The sequence below is a fragment of the Taudactylus pleione genome, unplaced genomic scaffold (assembly GCF_031769625.1).
Source record: "Taudactylus pleione unplaced genomic scaffold, aTauple2 ptg000520l, whole genome shotgun sequence".
Lineage (NCBI taxonomy): Eukaryota > Metazoa > Chordata > Amphibia > Anura > Myobatrachidae > Taudactylus > Taudactylus pleione.
In genome coordinates, this window is record NW_028284922.1 from 9,646,593 (window position 1) to 9,661,480 (window position 14,888).

Here is a 14,888-nt window from a genome sequence, read left to right on the forward strand (position 1 = left end):
CAGTATGTTACAGCACCAGGTATTCCATGGAGGTCTCCCATCCAAGTACTAATCTGGCCTACACTGCTTAGCTTCCAAGATCTGACGGTATAAGGCGTATCCAGTGTAGTATGACTGTAACAAAAATGTATACAATCCAAATTATTAAGTCCTTGATCACTCTGAACCTACCATCTAAGATCATAGGGAAATGAGAAAAGAACAAACCATAAAAAGAAGATGAATAAACAAAGAAAAGAAAGAGGAATTGGAAAAAACCAAAACAGATTGTAAGACCATCAAGAAAGAACATGGGATAATGGGTAATAAATGCCCAGTAAGTAGTTGCAGGGTCAATAGACTCTGACAAATAATGAATGTGGTCTCATTTTCAAAAGAAACATGAGAAAGATAATTGTTCATTGAGTCCATGAGGAGATACAGTGTTCATCTTATGGATCCAAAACACCTCACGTTGTAGAAGTTTCTTTTCACGGTCACCTCCCCTTTTGTTGGGTGGAATATGGTCGATGAATTTGTATACCAAACTCGATAAAGGATGTCTTGAATTCTTAAAATGGCGGGCCACCGGCTGGTCGATTTCTTTACCTTCAAGGGCCTGTCTTATGGCAGATCTGTGTTGAGCCATTCTGGTTTTGGCTGTGCATGTAGTTTTTCCAATGTAGACCAGACTGCAAGGACATCGGATCATATATATAATGTATTTGGAGGAACATGTTAAAACATGATTTATTGGTATGCGTTTCCCTGAGTGAGGATGTGCGACATCCGGACCTGTCTCTAAAAAACTGCAAGTGGTACAACCTGTGCATCGGTAACATCCGGGTTTTTTAGCCAGAAAATGCTGTTCACTTTTGCGCGGACCATAATTTACATCATTATGGACTAGCCAATCTTTCAGGTTCCTACCCTGTTTATATCCAAGCATAATTCTGGAATTCCTCAATGGTTTAATAGAGTCATCAGTATTGATGATGGGCCAAAGGCGTTTTGAAGTGGAATTGATGAATTTACTGGCAATGTTATGTTGGTTAATGAATAACATGGTGTTCGTATTTTTCGATGTGGAAACATTAAGTACAGAAGTCTGTTTATTACGTTCAATAGCTCTCTGTTTAGCTAAATGAAGATCTTTCTGTTTGTATCCACGTTGTATGAATTTTACAATCATGTTGTCAATTTCTTTGTCTGCAAGCTGTGGATCACTTGTGATTCTGAGTGCTCTTAGGAATTGTGAATATGGAAGACTCCTTTTGAGTGAAGTAGGGTGATGGCTTTGTGCATGCAATAAAGTATTGCTATCTGTAGGTTTGTGATAGACGGATGTACTAAATTGAGAACCTGACCACACAATGTTGATATCCAAGTAGTGCACATTGCTGGAACTTTGTTCAAATGTGAACGTGATGTGGTTATGCATGGAGTTTATATGAGTCATAGCATTAATAAAATCTGTTTCAGTTCCTGACCATAGGACCATAATGTCGTCGATGTAACGGATGTAAAACACCAAAGATTTGTTGAACTCAGGATTATTCAATAAAAATGTTCCTTCTCTACAGAAAACATGTATACATTGGCCAAAGATGGAGCTACATGCGAGCCCATAGCGCAGCCTTTCTTCTGCAAGAAAAATTTGTTGTCAAATAAAAAGTAATTGTTGTTCAAAGTTTGTTTCAAAAGACATATGTAGAAATCAATGTTTGGTCCATGATAATCCTGATGTGACTTCAAAAAAGATTCCATGCAATCACATCCATCTTGTTGTGGAATGCTTGTATATAACGAGTTTACGTCTATAGTACATAGAAGTAAATCATGTGGAAGATCGTTTAAATTGCCAAGTTTTTCCAATAGTGAATTAGAATCTTTTAAAAAGGTGGGTTCCTTACCAATCAACGGTTGTACATAGAAATCTAAAAAATGTGATATCTTACTGTACAGGCTGTCCCTGGCTGAGATGATGGGACAACCAGGGGGGGCAGATAAAGACTTGTGTATTTTTGGTAATGTGTAGAGTAAAGGAGTGATGGGTTTATCAACTGTAAGAAATTGCATGGTATCTTTAGTTATAATGCCATTCAAAAGTGCTTGTGCAAGGCAGTCATCTAGTTCTTTTTTGAATTTCAACACTGGATCAGAACCTAAGGGTAAATATGTCTCCGTGTCGCCTAATTGGCGATAAATTTTTTTTATGTACTGTTGTTTGTCTTGAATAACGATAGCTCCCCCTTTATCTGCAGACCGAATAATGATAGAGTCATCATTACTCAGATAGATAAGGGCTTGGTATTCGTTTTTGGTAAGATTATGCTGTATGGAGTGCCTGCCTTTGTACTGTGTGGAAACTTCATAATCCAACAATCTAATAAAGCTTTTGATGGAAGCATTGTTAGAGGCAGGATCAAAAGATGATGTGGTTCTGAAGGGAGTAGTATCAGTAGATGGTAAAGTGATATCTGAATTACTAAAAAATTCTTTGAGTTTGAGACTTCTATTCAATCTCCACAGGTCCTTTTTCCAGTTGAAGCTATTGAAAGAACAAGTTGGAATAAAGGTTAAACCTTTCTGTAATAATTTAGATTCTGCCATGTTGAGTGTCTTACTAGATAGGTTTACCACTATGTTGTTTTCTTGTACACTTTTTTGCCTCGACCCCTGTTTCCCCCGTCTAGTGTGGGACCGTTTCCTTTTCTTGCGCGTGTTGCTACCCCTAAAGGGGGACGCTGTGTGACTGTGAGTGAAGTAGAAGGAAAATCCTGGTCACTTTGTGATGAGTTTGCACCACTAGATTCTTCGGTGTCTAAAAAGCGTCTGGGAGTTCTAAAGCGGGTTCTTTGGTGCCTAGAATTTAATGTTCTGCCAGTGGCCCAGGAGTAAACTCTCTGTTCCTGATAATCAATAGTCACTTTGGCCAGTTTCTCCTTTTTGTATTTAATCAAATTTTTCTTGTAATCTTCCACCTGAATGCTTAATTTTTCAAGCCAATTGTTGGAACTGTCTGTTGAAAGACAAGCTTTATGTGCACTCTCAAAATTTTTAATTTTATCCCGAATATTGCTGAGTTCCTTGCCAGATTCTTCTATGACCAATAATATTAGATCGAGGGAACATTTATTAAGGACAGCAACCCATCTTCTACAGAAATCTACATTATTTCTGCCTATAGTCGGGATATTTTTAATCCTAAATCCTCTCGGAATTTTACGCTCCTTGTGGTAGTCAGAAAGGGTAACTCCGTGTAAATAGTAATCTAACTCCTTTTTCTTGAGTTTGAGTAATTGAACATATAATTCATCTGCAGAGGAGGCACCTGCAGTGTTCAAAAAAGTGTCTTTGAAGTAAAGATTCTCCGCTTCGGACTCACTGAAACTTAATATCTCACCTATAGGTAGTTGTATGTTAAGAAAACCACTCCCGTCAGTTGGAGTTGTGGTAGCCCCTTTGTTGATTTGAGACATAACCAATATGATGTAGAGTCAAAAGGATATTATTGACGGACAACAAAAATTAATCTTAATGAAAAAGTCAATACAATAATAGTGGTATGAATGTAGTTGCAGAAAACTGATTGTAACCATATGCAAAGTCAAATCCAAGGTGTTCCAAAGAAATAATCAACAGGTTTATAAAGCAGCTTACAAAAACAGAGTAAAACAAAGTCCATAGAACTACCCTAAACCAAGAAAAAATGTGAGGAAAAAATTAAAGATAACTTAAAAAAATATATATATTTACACGATGTTCTGATTGATAAGTAGAGTAAATGAAAAGAAGGGGTGCCATGCAATCCAAATGAATGAAAAAAAATCCTAACCAATTGGAAAAATATATTGAAATAAAGCCGGCACTCCACAGGTTATATGAAATACTGGTGCCTGGGTGCCATCTGATGGTCTAAACAGGCCAAAATGTATACATGCAATAAACAGCGGCACTCACAGGACTTGCAAAGAAGACTCCAGACTCCCAAGGTCAAGTTCAACGTTTCAGTCAAACGACTTTTATCAAGAACCATAGAACAATGAAAAGGTACATACCTATATACCAGCATACATCCCATAGTGACAAAACGTGTAACCTGCCCAGCGACTCCCGCCGGATGAAATGACGTCATCAAAGCGGGACCCGCCTCCTCTTGATGATGCGGCCATCAGACGCATTGTTGCCATAGTGATGCTCCACAACAACGGAGCTCACTACGTGCAGGCGTCAGGCCGATCATGTGACCAGCCCCGCAACTGACCAGTAAGGTCCGTTTACTGTGTGTCAGACGAGGGGTGGTAACAGAGAACATAGCGCATGCAGTGAACGGTAACTAAGGAAACCAATGTAAACAGCGCTGCGAACAAAAACAGCACAATTAAATGCAATGAAATAAACAAACTGCATGCTCCCCTATATGTTGAAGCGGGTACCTGGGCAGGCTATAATCATGTGTGAAAAACTAAGTGGTGTTACCATGACAATAGGTGCTCATGAACAATAGTGGTGACAATAAAAATATGAAATAGTGAACATTGTACTCACAATAAAGCGGCCATAAACCTGTGCACACATTTTTACATATACATAAACTGAAAAAACTATAAACTCTGGAAACACCGGGTAAGGATGACAAAGAGATCTGAAATCCATGTACTGTGGAAAGTAATCTACTGACTAAGTAAATCTAGGTAGGTTATGCATATGCAAAACATAAGGCTCAATAAGTCTAAATGCAAAAAACAAAGAGGAGTTAGAAGTAACCACTGAAAACATGAGTTCATCGAATGAACACCATGTTAAAAATGCTTACAATATACATTGTGGATCTCCCAATGTCAAGGTTTTACTAATATGCCCCATATGACATGTCAAGGAGCAATAGTGAGTCAAAATCCATCAGGTCTTATGAAAAGAATGAATGTCCATACCACACCAGTGGTAGCTATTCAACCTGTGAAGAGAATATATAATTAATCCCTCCAACAAAAATAATAATAAAGTAAAGGAATCTATATTCGATATGAATAAAGAGAAGAAGACAGAAAAAAGAACAACCTGAGTAAAGAGACAGAAAATATACAATGGATGGAACAGATGTGAGACGACTAAGGATCTCAGTATGTTACAGCACCAGGTATTCCATGGAGGTCTCCCATCCAAGTACTAATCTGGCCTACACTGCTTAGCTTCCAAGATCTGACGGTATAAGGCGTATCTAGTGTAGTATGACTGTAACAAAAATGTATACAATCCAAATTATTAAGTCCTTGATCACTCTGAACCTACCATCTAAGATCATAGGGAAATGAGAAAAGAACAAACCATAAAAAGAAGATGAATAAACAAAGAAAAGAATGAGGAATTGGAAAAAACCAAAACAGATTGTAAGACCATCAAAGAAAGAACATGGGATAATGGGTAATAAATGCCCAGTAAGTAGTTGCAGGGTCAATAGACTCTGACAAATAATGAATGTGGTCTCATTTTCAAAAGAAACATGAGAAAGATAATTGTTCATTGAGTCCATGAGGAGATACAGTGTTCATCTTATGGATCCAAAACACCTCACGTTGTAGAAGTTTCTTTTCACGGTCACCTCCCCTTTTGTTGGGTAGAATATGGTCGATGAATTTGTATACCAAACTCGATAAAGGATGTCTTGAATTCTTAAAATGGCGGGCCACCGGCTGGTCGATTTCTTTACCTTCAAGGGCCTGTCTTATGGCAGATCTGTGTTGAGCCATTCTGATTTTGGCTGTGCATGTAGTTTTTCCAATGTAGACCAGACTGCAAGGACATCGGATCATATATATAATGTATTTGGAGGGAACATGTTAAAACATGATTTATTGGTATGCGTTTCCCTGAGTGTGGATGTGCGACATCCGGACCTGTCTCTAAAAAACTGCAAGTGGTACAACCTGTGCATTGGTAACATCCGGGTTTTTTAGCCAGAAAATGCTGTTCACTTTTGCGCGGACCATAATTTACATCATTATGGACTAGCCAATCTTTCAGGTTCCTACCCCGTTTATATCCAAGCATAATTCTGGAATTCCTCAATGGTTTAATAGAGTCATCAGTATTGATGATGGGCCAAAGGCGTTTTGAAGTGGAATTGATGAATTTACTGGCAATGTTATGTTGGTTAATGAATAACATGGTGTTCGTATTTTTCGATGTGGAAACATTAAGTACAGAAGTCTGTTTATTCCGTTCAATAGCTCTCTGTTTAGCTAAATGAAGATCTTTCTGTTTGTATCCACGTTGTATGAATTTTACAATCATGTTGTCAATTTCTTTGTCTGCAAGCTGTGGATCACTTGTGATTCTGAGTGCTCTTAGGAATTGTGAATATGGAAGACTCCTTTTGAGTGAAGTAGGGTGATGGCTTTGTGCATGCAATAAAGTATTGCTATCTGTAGGTTTGTGATATACGGATGTACTAAATTGAGAACCTGACCACACAATGTTGATATCCAAGTAGTGCACATTGCTGGAACTTTGTTTATACATTGGGAGATCCACAATGTATATTGTAAGCATTTTTAACATGGTGTTCATTCGATGAACTCATGTTTTCAGCGGTTACTTCTAACTCCTCTTTGTTTTTTGCATTTAGACTTATTGAGCCTTATGTTTTGCATATGCATAACCTACCTAGATTTACTTAGTCAGTAGATTACTTTCCACAGTACATGGATTTCAGATCTCTTTGTCAACCTTACCCGGTGTTTCCAGAGTTTATAGTTTTTTCAGTTTATGTATATGTAAAAATGTGTGCACAGGTTTATGGCCGCTTTATTGTGAGTACTATGTTCACTATTTCATATTTTTTATTGTCACCACTATTGTTCATGAGCACCTATTGTCATGGTAACACCACTTCGTTTTTCACACATGATTTTAGCATGCCCAGGTACCCGCTTCAACATATAGGGGAGCATGCAGTTTGTTTATTTCATTGCATTTAATTGTGCTGTTTTTGTTCGCAGCGCTGTTTACATTGGTTTCCTTAGTTACCGTTCACTGCATGCGCTATGTTCTCTGTTACCACCCCCGTCTGACACACAGTAAACGGACCTTACTGGTCAGTTGCGGGGCTGGTCACATGATCGGCCTGACGCCTGCACGTAGTGAGCGCCGTTGTTGTGGAGCATCACTATGGCAACAATGCGTCTGATGGCCGCATCATCAAGAGGAGGCGGGTCCCGCTTTGATGACGTCATTTCATCCGGCGGGAGTCGCTGGGCAGGTTACACGTTTTGTCACTATGGGATGTATGCTGGTATATAGGTATGTACCTTTTCATTGTTCTATGGTTCTTGATAAAAGTCGTTTGACTGAAACGTTGAACTTGACCTTGGGAGTCTGGAGTCTTCTTTGCAAGTCCTGTGAGTGCCGCTGTTTATTGCATGTATACATTTTGGCCTGTTTAGACCATCAGATGGCACCCAGGCACCAGTATTTCATATAACCTGTGGAGTGCCGGCTTTATTTCAATATATTTTTCCAATTGGTTAGGATTTTTTTTCATTCATTTGGATTGCATGGCACCCCTTCTTTTCATTTACTCTACTTATCAATCAGAACATCGTGTAAATATATATATTTTTTTAAGTTATCTTTAATTTTTTCCTCACATTTTTTCTTGGTTTAGGGTAGTTCTATGGACTTTGTTTTACTCTGTTTTTGTAAGCTGCTTTATAAACCTGTTGATTATTTCTTTGGAACACCTTGGATTTGACTTTGCATATGGTTACAATCAGTTTTCTGCAACTACATTCATACCACTATTATTGTATTGACTTTTTCATTAAGATTAATTTTTGTTGTCCGTCAATAATATCCTTTTGACTCTACATCATATTGGTTATGTCTCAAATCAACAAAGGGGCTACCACAACTCCAACTGACGGGAGTGGTTTTCTTAACATACAACTACCTATAGGTGAGATATTAAGTTTCAGTGAGTCCGAAGCGGAGAATCTTTACTTCAAAGACACTTTTTTGGACACTGCAGGTGCCTCCTCTGCAGATGAATTATATGTTCAATTACTCAAACTCAAGAAAAAGGAGTTAGATTACTATTTACATGGAGTTACCCTTTCTGACTACCACAAGGAGCGTAAAATTCCGAGAGGATTTAGGATTAAAAATATCCCGACTATAGGCAGAAATAATGTAGATTTCTGTAGAAGATGGGTTGCTGTCCTTAATAAATGTTCCCTCGATCTAATATTATTGGTCATAGAAGAATCTGGCAAGGAACTCAGCAATATTCGGGATAAAATTAAAAATTTTGAGAGTGCACATAAAGCTTGTCTTTCAACAGACAGTTCCAACAATTGGCTTGAAAAATTAAGCATTCAGGTGGAAGATTACAAGAAAAATTTGATTAAATACAAAAAGGAGAAACTGGCCAAAGTGACTATTGATTATCAGGAACAGAGAGTTTACTCCTGGGCCACTGGCAGAACATTAAATTCTAGGCCCCAAAGAACCCGCTTTAGAACTCCCAGACGCTTTTTAGACACCGAAGAATCTAGTGGTGCAAACTCATCACAAAGTGACCAGGATTTTCCTTCTTCTTCACTCACAGTCACACAGCGTCCCCCTTTAGGGGTAGCAACACACGCAAGAAAAGGAAACGGTCCCACACTAGACGGGGGAAACAGGGGTCGAGGCAAAAAAGTGTACAAGAAAACAACATAGTGGTAAACCTATCTAGTAAGACACTCAACATGGCAGAATCTAAATTATTACAGAAAGGTTTAACCTTTATTCCAACTTGTTCTTTCAATAGCTTCATCTGGAAAAAGGACCTGTGGAGATTGAATAGAAGTCTCAAACTCAAAGAATTTTTTAGTAATTCAGATATCACTTTACCATCTACTGATACTACTCCCTTCAGAACCACATCATCTTTTGATCCTGCCTCTAACAATGCTTCCATCAAAAGCTTTATTAGATTGTTGGATTATGAAGTTTCCACACAGTACAAAGGCAGGCACTCCATACAGCATAATCTTACCAAAAACGAATACCAAGCCCTTATCTCTCTGAGTAATGATGACTCTATCATTATTCGGTCTGCAGATAAAGGGGGAGCTATCGTTATTCAAGACAAACAACAGTACATAAAAAAATTTTATCGCCAATTAGGCGACACGGAGACATATTTACCCTTAGGTTCTGATCCAGTGTTGAAATTCAAAAAAGAACTAGATGACTGCCTTGCACAAGCACTTTTGAATGGCATTATAACTAAAGATACCATGCAATTTCTTACAGTTGATAAACCCATCACTCCTTTACTCTACACATTACCAAAAATACACAAGTCTTTATCTGCCCCCCCTGGTCGTCCCATCATCTCAGCCAGGGACAGCCTGTACAGTAAGATATCACAATTTTTAGATTTCTATGTACAACCATTGATTGGTAAGGAACCCACCTTTTTAAAAGATTCTAATTCACTATTGGAAAAACTTGGCAATTTAAACGATCTTCCACATGATTTACTTCTATGTACTATAGACGTAAACTCGTTATATACAAGCATTCCACAACAAGATGGATGTGATTGCATGGAATCTTTTTTGAAGTCACATCAGGATTATCATGGACCAAACATTGATTTCTACATATGTCTTTTGAAACAGACTTTGAACAACAATTACTTTTTATTTGACAACAAATTTTTCTTGCAGAAGAAAGGCTGCGCTATGGGCTCGCATGTAGCTCCATCTTTGGCCAATGTATACATGTTTTCTGTAGAGAAGGAACTTTTTTTGAATAATCCTGAGTTCAACAAATCTTTGGTGTTTTACATCCGTTACATCGACGACATTATGGTCCTATGGTCAGGAACTGAAACAGATTTTATTAATGCTATGACTCATATAAACTCCATGCATAACCACATCACGTTCACATTTGAACAAAGTTCCAGCAATGTGCACTACTTGGATATCAACATTGTGTGGTCAGGTTCTCAATTTAGTACATCCGTCTATCACAAACCTACAGATAGCAATACTTTATTGCATGCACAAAGCCATCACCCTACTTCACTCAAAAGGAGTCTTCCATATTCACAATTCCTAAGAGCACTCAGAATCACAAGTGATCCACAGCTTGCAGACAAAGAAATTGACAACATGATTGTAAAATTCATACAACGTGGATACAAACAGAAAGATCTTCATTTAGCTAAACAGAGAGCTATTGAACGGAATAAACAGACTTCTGTACTTAATGTTTCCACATCGAAAAATACGAACACCATGTTATTCATTAACCAACATAACATTGCCAGTAAATTCATCAATTCCACTTCAAAACGCCTTTGGCCCATCATCAATACTGATGACTCTATTAAACCATTGAGGAATTCCAGAATTATGCTTGGATATAAACGGGGTAGGAACCTGAAAGATTGGCTAGTCCATAATGATGTAAATTATGGTCCGCGCAAAAGTGAACAGCATTTTCTGGCTAAAAAACCCGGATGTTACCAATGCAGAGGTTGTACCACTTGCAGTTTTTTAGAGACAGGTCCGGATGTCGCACATCCTCACTCAGGGAAACGCATACTAATAAATCATGTTTTAACATGTTCCTCCAAATACATTATATATATGATCCGATGTCCTTGCAGTCTGGTCTACATTGGAAAAACTACATGCACAGCCAAAACCAGAATGGCTCAACACAGATCTGCCATAAGACAGGCCCTTGAAGGTAAAGAAATCGACCAGCCGGTGGCCCGCCATTTTAAGAATTCAAGACATCCTTTATCGAGTTTGGTATACAAATTCATCGACCATATTCCACCCAACAAAAGGGGAGGTGACCGTGAAAAGAAACTTCTACAACGTGAGGTGTTTTGGATCCATAAGATGAACACTGTATCTCCTCATGGACTCAATGAACAATTATCTTTCTCATGTTTCTTTTGAAAATGAGACCACATTCATTATTTGTCAGAGTCTATTGACCCTGCAACTACTTACTGGGCATTTATTACCCATTATCCCATGTTCTTTCTTTGATGGTCTTACAATCTGTTTTGGTTTTTTCCAATTCCTCATTCTTTTCTTTGTTTATTCATCTTCTTTTTATGGTTTGTTCTTTTCTCATTTCCCTATGATCTTAGATGGTAGGTTCAGAGTGATCAAGGACTTAATAATTTGGATTGTATACATTTTTGTTACAGTCATACTACACTGGATACGCCTTATACCATCAGATCTTGGAAGCTAAGCAGTGTAGGCCAGATTAGTACTTGGATGGGAGACCTCCATGGAATACCTGGTGCTGTAACATACTGAGATCCTTAGTCGTCTCACATCTGTTCCATCCATTGTATATTTTCTGTCTCTTTTCTCAGGTTGTTCTTTTTTCTGTCTTCTCTTTATTCATATCGAATATAGATTCCTTTACTTTATTATTATTTTTGTTGGAGGGATTAATTATATATTCTCTTCACAGGTTGAATAGCTACCACTGGTGTGGTATGGACATTCATTCTTTTCATAAGACCTGATGGATTTTGACTCACTATTGCTCCTTGACATGTCATATGGGGCATATTAGTAAAACCTTGACATTGGGAGATCCACAATGTATATTGTAAGCATTTTTAACATGGTGTTCATTCGATGAACTCATGTTTTCAGTGGTTACTTCTAACTCCTCTTTGTTTTTTGCATTTAGACTTATTGAGCCTTATGTTTTGCATATGCATAACCTACCTAGATTTACTTAGTCAGTAGATTACTTTCCACAGTACATGGATTTCAGATCTCTTTGTCATCCTTACCCGGTGTTTCCAGAGTTTATAGTTTTTTCAGTTTATGTATATGTAAAAATGTGTGCACAGGTTTATGGCCGCTTTATTGTGAGTACTATGTTCACTATTTCATATTTTTATTGTCACCACTATTGTTCATGAGCACCTATTGTCATGGTAACACCACTTCGTTTTTCACACATGATTATAGCCTGCCCAGGTACCCGTTTCAACATATCGGGGAGCATGCAGTTTGTTTATTTCATTGCATTTAATTGTGCTGTTTTTGTTCGCAGCGCTGTTTACATTGGTTTCCTTAGTTACCATTCACTGCATGCGCTATGTTCTCTGTTACCACCCCCGTCTGACACACAGTAAACGGACCTTACTGGTCAGTTGCGGGGCTGGTCACATGATCGGCCTGACGCCTGCACATAGTGAGCTCCGTTGTTGTGGAGCATCACTATGGCAACAATGCGTCTGATGGCCGCATCATCAAGAGGAGGCGGGTCCCGCTTTGATGCCGTCATTTCATCCGGCGGGAGTCGCTGGGCAGGTTACACGTTTTGTCACTATGGGATGTATGCTGGTATATAGGTATGTACCTTTTCATTGTTCTATGGTTCTTGATAAAAGTCGTTTGACTGAAACGTTGAACTTGACCTTGGGAGTCTGGAGTCTTCTTTGCAAGTCCTGTGAGTGCCGCTGTTTATTGCATGTATATATATATATATATATATAGTGTATTGAGCATGTATAATCAATATAGGCGTTATACCAGCGTTAAACTGAAGGAAAACAGATTAAAAACATAGGACTACACTCAAGCTACACAGTGAGTCAACAAAATCTTCAAACCTAACTCCTCCAGTCTGCATAACCGGCACACTCTACACTGATCTCCCTGGTTTGGCGACTGCAAAACTTTTCTCAGCTGCAGCTACTTGTATTTGAAAATGTCAGATTCTGAGAAACATCTGAATGCACATCCCAAACAATATCTTTTTGCTTTTTATACACTTGATTATCCTGTCTAAATTTACTTCTTACCAGTTTATTATTTACTACTCTTTTTTTTTTACTTTTATTGCTCCTACACTATTTACCTACAGTACTCTCTTCCACTACTTCACCGCTGTATTACACTTTTTATTGTCTGCCTCCCCTTTAAATCCCTGCATCCTATGCTGTGCTTTCATGCCCACTTCCTACTTGCTCACTTGTCATCCTTCACTCTCGCCTTCCTACCGCCTCCACCCTGTGTCGCCCACTATGCCTCCTCGCCCCTGCACCATATCAACCATCTCCACCGGCTCACTCCTTCACCTTATATCTAGCCCATCCCCCCCTTACCCACAACCTAGCCAATCTCATCCACATATCCCCTGTCCCCTCCCTACCATTCTCCTGTGCCCTCTGGAATACCAGATACATCTGCAAAACACTGCCCACTATCCACGACCTTTTTATTTCCCACTCTCTAAATCTTCTCACCATCACCGAAACCTGGCTCTCCTCCTCTGACACCACCTTCCCTGCTGTCCTCTCCTATAGGGGCCTCTCCTTCACCCACTCTATCAGACCTGACAACTGCCAAGGAGGCAGAGTGGGCATCCTCTTATCCCCCAATTGCACCTTTTGCATTATCCCACCAGAGCCCTCCTTTTTTTTCTCCACCTTTGAGGTCCACTCTATCCGTCTCTTCTACTCCTTTATCACCTTGTTGCAGTCATCTACCATCCCCCAGGGATCCCCCACCCAATTTCTTGACAACTTCGCTGCCTGGCTTCCCCACTTAAACTCTGCTGGCCTCCCCTCTATAATCCTTGGTGACTTTAACAACCCAATTGACATCACAAATCCTGCATCCACCAACCTTCTTGCCCTTTCCTCTTCCTTTGGACTTTCTCAATAGACCTCTGCCGCTACTCACTGTCTCGGTCACTCCCTTGACCTTGTCTTCACCCATCTGTGTGCTCTCTCTGATTTCTCCAACTCTCCTGTTCCCCTCTCTGACCACCATCTACTCTCCTTCACTCTCTCAACTCCTCCTCTCACCCAAAACCACCATCACTAGGCACAATCTTGAGATTCTCGACCCTGCTGTCCTTCTACAAGATCACCCTCACTTCTGCACTTGGCTCCATTGCCCCTCTCTTCTGTCCCCCTCCGTCATTCCAAACCCCAACCCTGGCACTCCAAACTGACCCGGTTTTTCCAAAAATGCTTGCGCAGTACCGAGCGCCTCTGGAGGAAATCTCGCCCTCTGGCGGACTTCCTTCACTTCAAGTTTGTCCTCTATTCCTACAGCTGGGTCCCTCGCCAAGCAATCCTTCTTCCAGTTGCTCATTTCCTCTCAGTCCTCCAATCCCCACCGCCTCTTCGGTACTTTCAACACTCTCCTTTGCCCCCCTCCACCCCTCCCATCCTACCTCAATTCATTTGACTTTGCCTCCTTCTTCTCTTTCAAAATTGAGGCAATCCACCACATTATATCCTCCAATCTCCCTGCTGCAACCCCACCTCCCCCACCATCCACACCTTCCAACCACCCCGCCTTGTGCTCCTTCAGCCCCATGGGTGATGAGGTCCACTTCCTCATCTTGTCCTCTCCGCTCCACTGGCCCCCTTGACTCCCTCAGTTCTCACCTTGTACGCTTCCTCTCCGCCACCGCCTGCTCCCACCTTTCTCACCTTTTCAACGTATCTCTCTCCACTGGCATCTTTCCCTCATCATTCAAAAATGCTCTTGTTACACCTATTCTAAAAAAAGCAACCTCGACCCATCCTCACCAGCCAACTACCGCTCCATTTCTCTTCTCCCTTTCGTCTACAAACTACATGACGACTTGTCTACAGCCACCTCACCAGCTATCTCTCTGACAACTCCATCCTTCATGCTCTCCAATCTGGCTTTTGCCCACTTTACTCCACTGAAACTGCCTTGGCCAAAGTCACCAATGACCTGCTTGCAGCCAAATCCAAGGGCCACTTCTCTCTGCTTATCCTCCTGGACCTATCTGCAGCATTCAACACCATGGATCATCCTCTCCTCCTCCGCACCCTTCAGATCTTTGGCATCTCTAACACTGTCCATGCCTGG

General features: G+C 40.0%; 3 pseudogenes; 1 reads left to right on the forward strand and 2 right to left on the reverse strand.

The window, feature by feature from the left end:
* Positions 1–4: 4 nt before the first annotated feature.
* LOC148501354 (5S ribosomal RNA) lies at positions 5–122 on the reverse strand (annotated as a pseudogene).
* Positions 123–5,107: 4,985 nt separating this feature from the next.
* On the reverse strand, positions 5,108–5,225 carry LOC148501355 (5S ribosomal RNA; annotated as a pseudogene).
* A 5,976-nt stretch (positions 5,226–11,201) lies between these two features.
* On the forward strand, positions 11,202–11,319 carry LOC148501356 (5S ribosomal RNA; annotated as a pseudogene).
* Positions 11,320–14,888: the final 3,569 nt, after the last annotated feature.